Genomic DNA, 15178 nt, shown 5'->3' on the forward strand with positions numbered 1-15178 from the left:
ACCATAGATATATCTATCAAGGCTAAATCTGAAATTGTGGGAGTGCACTCGAATGCATAAACCACTTAACGCATGGAATCCAACTTTAGTCAATATGTATTTAATAAATGGGTTGACATAAAATTAAAGATTTGCACTAAGAAAAATATATGTTAAATGTTATGGATCAATATGCACATGTTTTACGTTGATGTGTAGGTCTTTGAGACAAGGTGTTTGGAATTAAACATATTGTATATTTTAATGATCAAATTGGTAGCCATCAAATGAATGGTAGAAAGAATATTAGTAGCAATCTTAATTTATAAAATGATTATTGGATTAATGAGATTTTTAGGTTATATTTTATTCTCATTGAAGGCTAAATTTGGACATTTGAGATTGGTATTCATATGAGACTATAAGTTTATGTAATGAACTGTATTGTTTTATCATCAACAAATGTATCTAATATTCAAACTTATGCGCATTGAGCTTATTGTTCGATCCATCGATTAAGATACTTGATAATGAACTTGGACATTTCTCCTCCATATTCAGTTGTCAAATATCCATTGATTGTATTAAATTCTAATCACCGATATTGATAAATTGGTCAACCTTTCATGTGTTAGGGAACATATGATAATATGATAATATTGTGATGTGATTATAAGAAGTTATACTCTATTTTAGTTGTCATATGTCTATGCATGACAGATTACTCCAACTTCTTTATACTGCAGATACAATGAGTTCAATTGACTTTACCACCAGTTGGTTGAATGGTGGGCTAGTGAAGTTGGTTGAATTGTAAGAGTACATTCGGGGCTAAAAAAAGTTGGTTGTATTCGAAACCGGTGATATAACAACTATCATAATAAAAGTGATGCTCAGTATCTGTTACTTGATGGAGTCATAATTATTGACTCTGTGAGGTTGGAAATGAGTTCAGTATGTTTTGACTTAAGATATGAATAATCAAAGAGGCTGCAACTGACCGTCAAAGACTTGATTGAGGAGCAAAAGGAGGAATCAGCCTAGGCAGAGGCTCATTTATAAGTAGCTAATTGGTGAGGCAATAGCTTGCCAATACGATAATCCCTAGCTGATCTGAAAGGATGATTAGCTACAATAGGACTAAGACATGACCAAACTCGTATGAGAAAGAAGCCTGATGGAATAATGACAGGTGGAGGTAAAAAGCCTACGGGTCATAAATCCTCTGACCAAGTGACTATCTAAAAGATTAGTCAATGATACATCGAAGGGAATGGGGCTGAGCCTAATATATGAGCTACCAGTGTTGGCAACCCAACCTATACGAGTAGAGATCCTATTAGATAGGTTTAATGGGTAAACAACAAGACACGAGGTAGACGATTGCACTGATGTAAATGAGCCCCTTCTATGGTGTACAGTGCGAGCAGCAACGCAGAAGGATAAGTTTTTAGAACTCTTAATGAATCTATAGCCATATATTTGGTGGTGTATACAGTTGCTGCATACACTTGATGGAATTCACCTATATGGGTGTGGAGGTGGAGGCCGCTTCCTATGAGAATCTAGGCGAATTCTCTAGAGCACTCATGAAATCCAGGTAATGATGTATGGCCGAAACGCACCGAACCGCAAAATCACTTGTAGCGGAAAAGTTTTATGAGTGGCATGTACTTGCGATCTACATCAAAAGGAATCAGGTTCAAGACTATGGTGTCACCTGATTCCTGTAGACCTGTCATGTTTACTCTAATGTCGGTTCAAGTCACCATTGCACAACTCTTCCATCTTAACCTGAAATGTTAAAAATTTTAAAACATGTGGGAGATTGTTGTATTTTAAATTATTTTAAAATAATTTAGTGTTTCAAAATATCCTACGGATGTGTCTTTTCACTGAAAGGTTATATCCTTTCAGATTTTGTTTTGAAAAGTTGTTTCTTTTGAAGCCTAAGGGTCGCACCACTTGGGTTTAAACCCAATAGTCACAACCCTTTGTGAAAGGGTGTCTTCATAAGTCTATAAATAGACTTCTGATTTTAAGTTTTTATATGGATTAGCAAAATCAAATTTTCTCTTAAAAATGTGTTCAAGTATTTTCTAATTCGGGTTAAGACTACAAGTGGTTCGAGCCCGTGTACAGTGAGTGCACCGCTGGGACTGGGTCATAGTCGTTGTATCCTGGAGGTCGATTGCTCTAGAAACCTGTTGCACTTGGGACGCTGTCCAAGGGAAGCAAATTCGATTTCAAGCCGAGTGACTCACGTCACGCCTCGACTTATACAAATTGATAAGTTTTTTAACTTTCTTATTTTAATTTTATATAATTTAAATAATTTTCCAAAATCCAATTTCCAATAGTAGATGCTATACATCAGATGACCAAAGTTGTCAAACCCGTGTGCTATTTGCCTGGGGCTAATGAAATGTGTCATGGACATGATGGACAGTCTAGATCAAAGGACTCTTTAAAAGTGCCAATGGAAATGGGAGCACTACCCGAAAAAAAAAAAAAAAAAAACGTCTAGGTTGTGTGGCAGGGACTGTGTGCCAGTGCCACGTACACTTGTTGTATGTAGTGTGTTCGAAACCCAAGTCCTATAAGGCCCACCACGATGTGTGTATGAAATCCACTCCATCTGAATAATATCATATTCGATCACCTTTACGTAGGAAAAACCAACTCCATCCCAAAGTTAGAATCCAAAACTAAGGTCTTGAGCTTCTTCTTCCTATTGCTCCTTGTTGAGTGGTCCACACATAAGTTGTTGATTGGTCATATATATATATGTGTGTGTGTGTGGGTCACATAATGGATGGGCCAGATATTAAAACCGCATCTCAGTTGCCCTATGTACATGGGGAAGGTTTTAATGGCCAGGCATCCACTCTCAACTGTTGTCTATGGTGTGGCCCACCTTAATTAGTCATGGATTAGCCTATTTTTGGCCCATGGCTCACCATGGAAGTATGCATCTGATTAATGGGATGGATGGTCCTCACACATCACGGTGGGGCCCACAGTGTTTCGACCTCATGGGACACTTGAACAATCGAATCAATTGATTTGGCTATCCACTATATCAAGAAGGCATTTCAAGGATCAACAACTTAAGCCATCCATTTGTTAGGGCTTATCACGGATCACAATCGTTATAAAGAATTACTTTTATCATCTAATCCGGATCCACATATACATAGCTTGGAAAATGGGTGACTATAAGAAAGAAATTCATCTTACAGATGGATTAGATCACTTGATCAGATGATTTTGCAGTAGAACATAGACTGTGCTGGACCTAATCTACCGTCCAGATCAATTAATTGGGCTATTGATTCCTAATGTAGTTGAATTAGCTCCATGATCGAACACTCTCCTCTTATAATAACTAGGGATAATAAATGCCGTCTGGCTAGATGAAGCCAAAGACACAAATACGATATGAAAATTTCACATGGAAGTATTTGCACAAGGGTGTTGGCTTTTTCTGGACCACATTGAGAGAGCTTGCTTTGTTAATAGCAATTTTAAGCAAAATATAAACTATATGACTATTTTAAGACTTTTGATGGTGAAATATGAACGAACTTATGACAACAGCCACATATTATAATTTCTAAAATAAAATATTCTACCACATCTTTTTTAAATATTCAAAGTTCTTGGCTACGCTTTGGACTCAGGTTCGGGCCATGTAGGATAGGCTTGTCCATTCTGGGCCATCAACGACCCAAGCCATGCTCAGCCTAGGTTTTATTTTGCAGGTCAAGCTTGGGCGACAGTCCTCAGCCTGACCCAATGATGTAGAGCGGGTCGCGGACAATTTCCGTATCTCAAAATCCGGAATGAGTTATCGGGTGTAAAAATATGATTTTGGAGGTAGAATGAGCTACTTTAGCCAACCAACCCTGGTATGCTGGGTTGCACAAGCCGAATTTGTAAAATACCCCTGGATCAATGGTCGTTTTCCTTATTTTAATTTTGTTTTTACTATAAATAGTAAGTTTTAGTTTGATTATAACTCTTCATCCGTTGGGCTTTAGGAGTTGCGCCCAATGTGAAAAGAGCTTAGAAAAATTAGGAGAACAGGTTGGTGAAGCCAAATAGGACACTATTTTCGGCCGAAAACCTTGTGCACCAGTAGACATCACGACCATCTATAAATAATAAGTTTACTATTTATAGTAAGTTGTGAATTCTAGGAGTTTTAGTTGTAGTTTGCTTCTCATTTCTCTCCCATTGCTTGCTATCCCTATATTAAAGGTTTGTGAACTCATTTATTTCATTCATTAATCAATTTCGAATTTTATAGAATTTATTTTCTATTTTTCTTTCTTTCTTTCTTGTGGATTCGAGAAGCCTCTGTGAGAAGTCCAGAGAAGTTTCATGGATTTGAAAATTTTATCCTCTTGAGGGAGACAATGCTTGACCTCATCATATTTATCCCTGCATCAATTGGTATTAGAGCGAGGATTCCCCTCAGGCCGATGGCAAACAATGAAGGTATGAGCCAAAATCCTATGGACGGTGATCCAGGGATTCGTGATCTTGTAGAAAGAATGAAAGTTTTCCACTGGGAGAGTCAGTTGACCATGCAAGGGCTGCAGGCAACCCTCGACCGTCTTGTGAATGCGTTATTTTCGCCCCGAGCCCTAAGCGATGCTCCACCACCTATGGTTATTCCACTACCCATGGTTGCTATACGACACAACCCCGATTTTCATATAACAGTATAAGTTGTAAACCGTAGGGGGCTACACCGGATGATTCAAGTTCTAGTGACGAGGACCTTAATGAAGGTTTTGCCCGACGACCAATCCATATAGGCGATCATGTAAATTGTACTGAAAGAGACTATCGAGGTAAGGCTAAACTTTCTAGTTTTAATGGTTTATTACGCATAAAAGATTTCCTCGATTGGCTAACTAAAGTACAGAGATATTTTGATTATGTGGACATGCCAGATCATAAAAAGGTAAAATTGGTAGCATTTAAATTAAAATCTGGTGCTTTTGCATGGTTGGAACAATTACAACTCTTATGAGCCCACCAGAACAGGTCGCCCATCTCATCATGGCCATGGATGAGATGTCTCAATCGATCATGATTCCTCCCCAGTGATATGAGTAGATATTTTCTAGCAATACCAAAATTGCCGACAAGGAAATCGAACCGTCACAGATTACAATGAAGAATTTCAGCAATTGGTAACACGAAACGATCTGTCAGAATCTGAGTCACAGAAGGTGGCATGATTTATAGGTGGGTTGCGACCGATAATTCAGGACCAAGTTCAGATGTACCTAGTCAAGACCGTAGATGATGCAATTCAATTGGTGGGTAGGACAGAAATTGTTCACACCCTAAGTATAGGGTTGTGATGTAGTAATAAACTTGGTAAGACCGAGGTTGAATCCACAGGGACTGAACCTTGTACGTAATCTGAAAATAACCAGAACTAGAACTAGAATAAGATGAAATCCAAATCAAGTGAAATATAAAGGAATAATGGTGAAATAATACTTGTGAATTCAAAGGTAGGAAACTAGAGAATCAGAGGATTCACTTGTAGAGATCAGGGAGATCTACGCTTAATTCATGAACTCAACTGGACTTCGAGTCCCATCTTCATCCAGTTGGAAGATATATCACTAAAGCTCAATCTAAACTTCCTTTGATCTAGTTTTCAAAGAGATGAAAGGTATGAGAATTAGAGTTGATTCCATCACAAAACCATGCCCATGAGACAAAATAAATAACATAAGTAACCCAATCCACAACCAGTTAAAAAGATGTATGAATGTTAGAAATGATTCTATCATCCAACCATGTCCAAGGGGCAATGGTGAACAACATGGCTTCCTGACTTCGAAATCAAATAATGAAAAGGAAATGCTCAAAGCTATCGCAGACTTATTGTAATTTAAGTCACAACAAACCAGTAAAAACTATGAATATTCCTTATAATCAAACTTAAATCAAAGAGAGTTCAACAACTATTAATCAAAGCAATAGAAAACCACCCATCACGTTACAAGCTTCACCTCTTAGCCCTAGCTAAGAGGCTTAGCCAATCACAATTATGATCATGCTAAACTCTTAAAAACATAAGGGTGGAAGAAAGAAAACTAAATAGAAATAATAGAAAAGGATGAAGAAGGAAGAGCCTAGCCAACGCCCTCTCTCTCTCTCTCTCTCTCTCTCTCTCTCTCTCTCTCTCTCCCTCCACATTCTTCACTTTTTCCTCCTTTGCTTCTCATCACGCCTTCACGCTGCACTCGGATGATTTCTTTCTCTTCTTCTCTCCTTTGTATAGACACCAGGGGGGCCAGTTTGTGGCTGGAGTCGGTGGAAAGACCCCCTTTACGCAGCAACGTGCATATGTAACAAAAAAAATGCAAATCACCTTGCGTTTGGAGGAAGATTTCGGCCGGTGGATGTTCCAAGAACCATTTTTAGCTCCATGGTTGGGGTAAAGACCTCCTTCTTAAGCTTTTGGATGGTTTAGATTAGAGATCCGACCATCATCTGGGCAGTACAACACCCCGTAGCGTTCGAAAAAATCAGACGTGCGTACGGTGCGAATTTCATTGCGCTGTGATGCTCGGTGGGCCCCACAATGATTTTTTTTGAGAAATCTGACCCATTCATTAGATTCTTGGTGGAAAATCAGTTGGGAATGAGTGATTTTTATCAGGTTTTGGTGCGGTCCACTGACATTTTTCTTCCACCATTCATCCTACGTTTGAACGGTGATCTGCCTGTTTGTACGTGTATGGGACCAAAAGAAAAGCTTGGCGAGGGTTTTGGCCACCCCCTGAGTGAATGAACGGTTTAGATCATCCATTTAGATGATGGATGGGCCCCACTACCAAAAAATGAACGAAGACGTCCGTCCGCTGGAGCTTTTCATGCAAAGAGACGAGTCATCGCACACTGACCCGTCTTTGGTTTTTGGTGCACAGCCAGTGTTGTGTACATGTCTTTTTAGGTTTAGGTTAGATTTAGGTTAGATTCCGAAATTGTGGGTTGTGAGTGTTTCATACCCAAGTGGGTCCATGATAACACTCGACGTCTCTTCAGCGAAGGAGATTGTTTAAGGGGTTATTTATCTATCACAGGATTAAACACCACTCAAGATCCACAGAGTTAATTAAAGTTATGGCTCCCAATCGACTGACCAATCAACTTCCAAATCTGCCTCAACCTAGGGTTAAGGAAATTAAGGATGAGAATGCGGTGCATTAAGCACCCCCGCCTGGTACTTTACGAGATTATTTACAACCGGCAGGGGTGAGCATGCCCTCATGCATGTTTTTTTAAAAAATACGTGACAAATGAATATCAAGCCAGGAGTGATCTAACTCCTTCCAAAATTCCATGGACTTGAATATGAAAATCCATATCTACACTTAAAAGATTTTGATGAGATAATAACCACTTTATACTTTCCTAATGTGTCTGAGGACACAGTCAGGCTGAAACTCTTTCCCTTCTCCTTAAAAGAAAAGACCAAGACGTGGTTCCACTCACTACGTCCACGATCAATTGACAGATGAAACGACACGGCAAGGGAGTTCACTACGAAAAATTTCCCATATCATAAGACGAATACCCTTAGAAAGTCAATCATGAACTTCGCCCAAAAGGAAGATGAAACATTCTTCCAATGTTGGGAGCGGTTCGAGGATCTTGTTAGTTCATGCCCACAATACGGTTTTGAAACGTGGTGCATCACAAATTTCTTCTATGATGGACTGACATTTTCCATGCGTCAATTATTCGAGTCAATGTGCAATGGGGGATTCATGAACAAAGATGTCAATGATGTGTAGAATTATTTAGACAGACTTGCTGAAAACGCACAATCATGGGAAATCTCTCTAAAAATCACCACTTCTAGGCCCACTTTTTTTTTTAATCGCTACCAGAATATTTTATTTATTTATTTATTTATTTTGGTAGCAAAGCTCTGATTTCATTCACAAGTAATAGGATTTACATTCAGAGGCACCCAAGAAAAATGACTGGGGACCCCTATCATAGCTCCAAAAAGGAGAAACTACCAAACTACAAAACAAGCAGCACACTCAATCCCTCCTCTACTGAACCCTTAAAGCGCCTAAGCCAACCTTGTCCAAGAATAGACTGCCTCTAACGTGTGATGGAAAATCTTGGAGGCGGGCCGTGCAGAAATGGGAATCACTCTGACTACCAAGCCATGCCATCCCATCCGCCACCGCATTACCTTCCCTGAAGATATGCATGAATTGGAATTGACCTCTGTTCTTAAGTTACATGATCCTACACAACTAGTATCCCCACTTCCAACCGGGCTCAATTGCCCCCAGCAAAAGATTAACTGCCAACTGCGAGTCCGATTCAACGAACACCTTGGAGAAACCCCTATTCAGACAGATTTCCATCCTGTCATGGATGGCTCTAAGCTCGGCCATCACATTAGAACCAACACTGTATGTAGCAGAAAATGCAAACAGAAAATTGCTCTATCACTCCTACAAATCCCACCCCCACTTGATTGGCCTGGATTACCCATAGAGGAACCATCGACGTTTATCTTCACCCATCCAAGAGGGGGCCTAATCCAATGCACCAACCGGGACTGAGGAGAATGCGAGGAGGCAGTCGCCTGGTTAGGATGCTGAGCTAAAGTACCTGTCATAGAGGGGCCAGTAGGCTGTGTCGCTGTGATGGCCCGACCGACCGTCGTTGTTTGCATTGCAACAGGGGTCGAGCTAGATGGACACCCCGGGACTTTGCAACTAATCCTCAAAAGCCATCGAAAGACTTCTACTCTAGCTGCAGTAGTAGACCAATTCCTCCCCTCAAAACGCACCTCGTTTCTGCACTTTCATATTACCCACAGGACCATAGTAGGTAGCACCTGGTGAGTCGCCTAGTCCGCTGATCTGATCACCACCGTACCCCACCATTGCGCCAGTCTACCCCCAAGCGACTCTGTTTCCAATAGGTGGATGCCGAACCTGTTACCAAAAAATGACCACAGCGACCTTGCCAGATTGTTGAGCACGAACAGATGATTGCTACTTTCAGATCTATGGCCATGCATCGGATCACCTACACAACACTCACATTTCGACACCAGCAAAATATCTCTAGTTTGCATTGCTTCATCTACCGCAATAGCTCCCGAAAAAATTCACCAAGGACACAGAGATATTTTAAGGGGAAGGACCTTGTGCCAGACACCTTTCACCCACGATAGTTGGGGTCAAGCAGCCCGACATATCGTCCACGCTGAGGAGACAGAGAAATTCCCCAAACGAGAGAACGGCCACATCGCGGTATCAGGGCCCTCTAATATGCAGCAACCCTTCTGGAAAATCTGGTCAATAATATTTTGTTGCAAAAAGTTCTAAGCAGCCAACGACAGAAGCAGGCCAGCCTTACCTAACACCTGGCAGATCTTCAAGGAGAGAATTGCTTGAGGAAGAGGAGCCTTCACCAACCTATGAAGAGGGCCAAGCCCTAACCAGTTGGAGTTCCATAAGCTACACTCTCCCTCACCAAGACTTCATTGCACTAGGTCCATGACCGTAGGAAAAAGGGCCCAAATTCTTTTCCATAACAGGGATGCATAGATGGGTGGGGAGGCAGGGGTAGGCGATGAAAGGTCCTGCTTATACTTGGCTGCATAAATGAGCCCCATATTGATCTTCCCACCTGAACTGGATAGCCTATGCCAACTTGAGGCGTAACGCCTCCATAGTTTCCTTCAACCTTCTGATTCCTACTCCCCCTTCTTCCATCGGGCTCGCAATATTCTTCCATTTCACCCAATGGCATTTGCGGTTGCCATCTTTCCAGCCCCAGAAGAAGGACGTGAACCGCTTCTCTAGGGTGGCAAGAATATGAACCGGAATATGGGCTCCCGCCAATTTATGGATGGGGATGTTGCTCGGGACGTGACGAATTAGAACTATTCTCCCCACCTAAGAAAGGCACCTAGCCTGCCAGCCGCATATGCGACTCACCACCTTGTCGACCAACGGCTGGAAGTCAGCCGCTTTAATTCTCCTTATCTGCAAAGGGACTCCCAGGCACTTGAGGCCCCCAACTCCTCTAGCCATACCAAGGGATGACTCAATGGCCCAGATTCTAGTTTCCAACATCTTTTGACAATGCATGAATGAACTCTTCCTCAAATTGACTTTCTGCACCGACGCCTTTTGGTACGAATCTAAGAACTTTTTAGTCTCTTTTAAAGGATAGGTACTCTCATTAACGAACAATAATGTATCATTCGCATAAAGCAGATGTGAGACAGATGGGCAGCTAACTCTAACTCTATATGCTTGAACAAAGCCGTGAGCAATAAGGTTTTTGAATCATCTACTCAGGACCTTTGCCACGATAATGAATAAACTGGGGGATAGCGGGTCGCCTTGCCTCAGACCATGGTATGACTTGAAGAAGCCCGCGCTCTCGCCATTTCTCAGCACCGAGAACCAGTTGTTCGCCCAACATTTCTCCACCAATGTGATCCACCTGTCCTCAAACCCGAATCATTGCAATACCAGTTTGAGGAAGTCCCAATCCATCTTATCATAAGCTTTTTCCATATCCAACTTGATCGCAATATTACCTCCCTGCACTTTCTGATTCAAATCTCTGAAGAGTTCCTGAGCTAAAGCAATATTCTCCACAATAGACCTACCTTTAATGAACGCCCCTTGCTCCGCCGAAATCAGACGGGGAAGCAGACAACTCAATCTGTCAGAAATGACATTGGCAAAAATCTTATAAAGGCAATTACACAAGCTTATCAAGAGAAAATCAGAAAATCACTTTGGCCCCACAATTTTCGACACATGACATATAAGTGAAGCCAAGACCGCCCTAGGGAGGGGCCCCCCAAGGAATATGAAGAGGATCCCGTTGAGTAGGTCTAGCACCACAATATCCTAGCAGGCCAAAAAGAAACTACCTGAAAATCTGTCAGGTCCAGCTGCCCCTTCGGAAGGGATAGACTTAACCACTTGATATACTTCTTTTAAGTTTGGCAGGGCTAATAGGTCGTTATTCTCATCCCGATAGACTAGCGAAGGAAATACATCCAACAGACCCCTGTCAATAACGCATGGGGAAGCCTTGAAGAGGCCCTCAAAGTGTTCCACTGCTGCTTGCTTTATCTCCGTAATGTTGTTCACTACCTGCCCCGAGTCCAGAGTGATACTGTTGATGGCCGATTTTCGCTGTTTTTCCATAGCCGATGCGTGGAAAAACCTCGTGTTCTTATCCCTTGCTTGTAGCCAACTAACCCTAGCTTTCTGCTTCCAATATAGCTCTTCTAAATTCTGAATATTAGATAGGGATTGAGACGCCTCAACAAGCTCTCGCTGCAGTCTAGCCAACTCAACTTCCCCGACTGTCGCATGCATTTGAGACTCGATATTCTCCACAGTGCTTTCAGCTTGGTTCAGCTGCAAGAAGATGTTACCAAAAACATTTTTGTTCCAGTCTTTCACCACCAGCTTCACATTTTTCAATTTGGTCAGAATATTATAAATCAGATGATTCGAACTCACAGCACTCCATGCTATTCTGACAAGTTAGTGAAACGTCTCATGCTAGGTCCACATTGTTTGGAACTGGAACGGTTTCGCAATAGTCCGGGCCTGCTGAAGAAAGTACAGCAAGATCAGCGCATGATCTGAGACAATACAGGAAAGATGACGAGAACGTAGCTCCCCAGGCCACATTCATGAGCACCCTGTCTAGGCATGCGCAAACTCTGGCTGCACCACCCCTATTATTACTCCAAGTAAACTAGTTTCCAGAGAAGCCGACATCCTGAAGACCCGTTGCATTGATTACCACCACAAATTCCAACATACTACCCGCATTCGCAACACCCTGACTTCTCCTTTCTCTAACTTTCGTGACAGCATTGAAATCTCCACAGATAGCCTAAGGCTGGCTGATGACTGCGGACAAGGACTGCAAGTCATGCCAAAGAACTCTTCTATGGACGGTCGAGCAGCTTGCATAGATGAACGAAATGGAGAAAGACAGAGATGAGGTCATCACTGTAAAGGAGATAGATAATGATTGATTAGTCTGCCTAATCACCGAGGTTGACAACTGATTTCTAAAGAACACCCAAATCTTACCTCCGACTTCCGCATTAGAATAGGAAGCATGGAAGCCTAGGGATAATCCTATCCTAACTCGCTTTTTATCAGGGAGCATGGGCTCAAGAATAGAAATCACCCAAGGGTTATGATTACTCAATAGCCTTTTAATCGAAGCTATCGAGAGCCGATTACCTATACCCCGAACATTCCAAATGAGGATGTTATCCATCATTCACACAACCCGAATTCATAGCCCTGCGGTTAAGTCTTCATAACCTCGATTCCCAATCTCCACGTGTGTTTTGCACTCTAGCCCTTCATATGAATTTCTCGCCTTTCGATAACGGTGAGGACAACCTATTCTCCTGCTCCTCTGAACCCTTCCTGTACTGGTCCTGATCTTCAGCTACCCCACTGTCCCTTTCCATGGACCTGCTTCTAGGCTCGAAGCTAACTACATCCATGTTCAGCGTAATAGGAGACTGCTGAACCTCCCTGCTAACAAATTCTTGAGCTCTATGCTGTCCAGATTTCCTTGTCCCTACTGACAAGAAGGGGGACAGGTCTATCTATAGATCAATACCACTATCCCCCGCCATAGGTTTCCCAGGAGAGCTGCAATCAGAAAAATTCTCTCTACCTTCCCCATGTTCACATTGGGGGCCTTCTTCTACTAAGCGATGCTATGAGGCACCTACTGCGACTTTTCTCATATCAGCTGACTAAGTGGACTGGTTCTCCTATCGAGACTGCACCTGTTGAATACCCTGCAGACTGATTTCAGACCAACTAATGCGAACTCACCTCCCCTCGAGACCGTATTATTAGATCTGAAAGGGGAGCAACCAAACGATCGTGATCGCCGATTTCCCAGATCCTTCCTAGGCACCCTGAGAGATGCGTCATCAATCCGAAGGGGCATTTCCACCCTAGTCTCTTCTCCCAAATCTCTTTTATGAGGGGCGCAACCAGGGTCGAAATGGAACGGCCTCGGACCAGCACCAGCCTCCAGGTGTTGTTCCTCCACAGCCAACAAATTGACCGTTTGGCTGGTTCCAATAGTGAGCAGCGTTCTGTTAGTTGCGACCATTTGAGAAACACCTTGCGATGCCACCGGGGCATCAGTGTTATCCTCCTCATCTGTCTGATAACATGTCCTTGGAGCAGGAATATGCGACTCCTCTCGCGTCTCATCTCTGATCAGATCTAACACCTGGCCATTGCCCTGTTCCTTGTGATCCTTGAAGCTTCTCTTAACCCAAGCCTTGGTATTTTCCTGTGTAGCGTTAGTTGGGGCTGACTGCAATCCTCCCCTACACACCTCGAAAGGTTCTAGCATCGCAATTACCGGATACTTCCTATCCAGCACTTGTAATTTTAATGCCTTGTTACAGTAGACTCCTAGGCAGATAGCTACCTTAATGCGGGCGAACACTTGGAATAATCTGAGGCTGGCGTTTGCATCTATTTCGAGCACCTTTCCAAAAAAATTACCTAAATCAAGAATGGCCGATTCCAGCTAAGCATGGGCCGGGATGCCATATAACCTAATCCAAACACCCTCTCCCCCCATCACCGTGTTCACATTCCATGGCCTGCTTAACTGAAGACCCATTTGCGCCTAAATCTGGCCATCCTCTGAGAAGTCTACATATTCAGACTTAGATTTAAACACTAGGAGAAAATGGTCCCTTGATATCCTCGATATGTCTATATCTGACTCCGCAAACCTGGATGTTCTTAATACATCTAGTAAGGTAAGAATAAAGGTGGAGAGAATAGATACCTTGCCAACTAAGCCCAGTTTAAGCTCCAAAATCTTTTGCTCCACTGCCTTCTGATCAGCTACTGATGCTCTCACTTCCTCTGCTTCCCTGCTAGGCTCCTTGCAATCTATGTTCGCCTTGAGCACTGCTGCAAAGGAAACCCTTGGCCTGCTCCTTCAACTCGCCTCTGCTGGGACGTTCCTTGAACCCTTTTCCCCTGCTGCACGGGGCCCTTAGCTCTCCTTCCCCTGTTGGTTCTTCTTCCGAATCGCCCACCTGATAAATACGATCCTCCCATCTATGCGCTTCTCATTTAGGGTTCTCATCGCATCCTGGGCGTCTTATTCATACAGGAAATGCACAAAGGCATATACCCAGGGCTTTCGAGAATCCGGGCACATTGGGATGTAAACATCTACTAGCTTTCCAAACTTAGAAAATATACCCCATAAATCTTGGCAGGAAGTGCCAAAGGAGATGTTGCCTATGAATATGCTGAAATCCGATCTAGCGGGTGGTTGCTCTCAACCCTCTCTGCTGGTTGTTCTTCTTGTGGATCTACCTATATGAGCCGAATGGCTCCGATCAGTTGTGGCTTCCCTCGACGGCGCATATGCCCTGGGCCTCCGATTTGGGGATCTCCCCCTCCGACTTCTAAGCCCACTTAATCAAACGAAGGGGGGGGGGGGGGGGGGATGTATGCTTTAAAAGAAGAAGATGACTTGAGTACAACGGTGGCCAATCTCATAGGAAGAGTTGAGGCCATAAAACTTTAGAAGGATAAAGCTAAGGAAGTGGTTTGCGGTATTTTCGCTTGCAACATACATACAATTGAAAATTGTCTAACAATACCTGCTTTTCGAGAAATTTCGAATGAGCAGTCAAATGCCATGAACAACTACTAAAGACCTTTCATTGGACCCACCTCAAATACATACAACTCCAGCTGGAGGAATGGATAAACTACTACTCCTCAAGGATTCCCTAACCAATTCTTGAATCAAGGGAACCTTCAAGAGGATTCGGTCTTAAAACACCTTCAAAATCAAGAGCTTTTCAATCAGAGTATATTGCAAGCCATTTAAGACCTTTCAAAGGCTATACAAGGGTGTGTGGGACAAAATTTTTGATTGGGGATAAAAGGATCTTTCTGGCTCAACCTCTCCCCAACCCTAAACCACAATATAAAATTAATGACCCAAGCTCTTCAAATCAGTATGTGGAATAATCTAAGTATATCACCACTCTTAGGAGTGGTAAAATAATTGACAAATCTATTTCGGTAAAGACTGTAAACTCTAAGGACCCGAAAGA

Source organism: Magnolia sinica, chromosome 7, assembly GCF_029962835.1.
Source record: "Magnolia sinica isolate HGM2019 chromosome 7, MsV1, whole genome shotgun sequence".
Classification (NCBI taxonomy): domain Eukaryota; kingdom Viridiplantae; phylum Streptophyta; class Magnoliopsida; order Magnoliales; family Magnoliaceae; genus Magnolia; species Magnolia sinica.